At 40.5% G+C, this 1505-nt stretch overlaps 1 non-coding gene across 1 annotated transcript; it reads right to left on the reverse strand.

The window, feature by feature from the left end:
- Positions 1 to 570: 570 nt before the first annotated feature.
- On the reverse strand, positions 571 to 677 carry LOC129707595 (U6 spliceosomal RNA). Its single transcript, XR_008725205.1, has one exon. It is a non-coding gene; the product is annotated as a U6 spliceosomal RNA (small nuclear RNA).
- Positions 678 to 1505: the final 828 nt, after the last annotated feature.

Here is a 1505-nt window from a genome sequence, read left to right on the forward strand (position 1 = left end):
AGCGATGTGAGTGCAATGATGTCAGATTGGTTAGCATTTAAACCTAAAGTTTCATCTGCTACACCGAATACAGCTACAAGCGGGCAAGGCCTCACTGTCACCCCAAGGACTTCACTGATGGTTTTAAAAACCATTGCCCAGTAGTCACCAAGTTTGGGGCAGGACCAGAATGCATGAGCTAGATTGGCTGGAGAGAAGGAGCACCTGTCACAACCAGTGTCTGTCCCCGGATATATGTCAGCAAGTGTGGCTTTGCTTAAATCAGTCCTGTGTAAAACTTTGAATTGTATGAGCCCCAATCTAGCAATTGATGATGAGGAATGGACTCTTTTTAGTGCTTCTGTCCAGCATTCCCCAGACAGATCCATACCAAGGTCATCCTCCCACCTAATTTTAGCTTTGTTCAGGTTTTGATCTCCGAAAGACATCAATTGAGAATATAATACAGAGATCAGTCCTTGATTTGCAAATATAAGAGTGAGTTTATCCAACATTGTGACAGGCAGGAGATCATGAAAAGAGGGAAATGTTTTCATGGCAAAGTGGCGGATCTGAAGATATTTAAAGAAAAAAAATATGGAACGCTTGACTAATTTGCATGTCATCCTTGCGATGAGGCCATGCTAATCTTCTCTGTATCTTTCCCATTTTAGTATATGTGCTGCCGATGCAAGCACGATCAGCCATGATTGAATGGCAGAGTCGACTTGATTGGCCAAATGGCCTAATTCTGCTCCTATCACTGATGATATTATGATCTTAATGAATTCCAATCACATTTTTTTTGCAATGTCTCGACTGCCAAGTACGCCATTATTTTCTGGTCAAAGTAGATTTTATAATGGTCTTCTATGTCTGACAGTTGATGGAGTTTTGTCTACAGCAAAGTTAAAAGTTAAACACGCTCTCTGGCTGCTGAGATTGCTGCTCTCTCCATTTAACAGTAATGAGTAATTACTATCAATTGGTCTTAAAAGGCAAAGGCAGCTGACTATTTCAGTAAGTGGCAGCATTTATTTTGCATTAACATCTTTATTACTGCACAGAACCCTGACAATTCAAATGTCTACTGTGCATATTTTGTGCAGAGTGGATGGATTAAAAGGTATAAAAATGAATTCTGCAGACAATTAGGTAAGTAAATACTGTCAAATGAATGGGTGAAATTAATTTATTGGATTTTCGTTAAATAGTGATGTCAAGGGACAAGGAGAAAAGGCAGGAAAATCCATGAGGTATAGATAAGGTATGATTATAGTGGGAAAGTGGTTCAGGATTAAAGGTTCCAGGATAAAAGACTTAAGGTGATGGGGGAAAGAATTAATAGGAATCTGGGGGGTAGGTTTTTCACACAAAGGGTGGTGGGTGTATGGAACAAGGAGGAGGTAGTTGAGGCAGGGACTATCCTAAAATTTAAGAAACAGTTAGACAGGTACATGGATAGGACAGGTTTGGAGGGATATTGACCCAACACGGGCAGGTGGGGCTAGCATAGCTGGGACATA

The sequence above is a fragment of the Leucoraja erinacea genome, chromosome 21 (assembly GCF_028641065.1).
Source record: "Leucoraja erinacea ecotype New England chromosome 21, Leri_hhj_1, whole genome shotgun sequence".
NCBI classification, from domain to species: Eukaryota; Metazoa; Chordata; class Chondrichthyes; order Rajiformes; family Rajidae; genus Leucoraja; species Leucoraja erinaceus.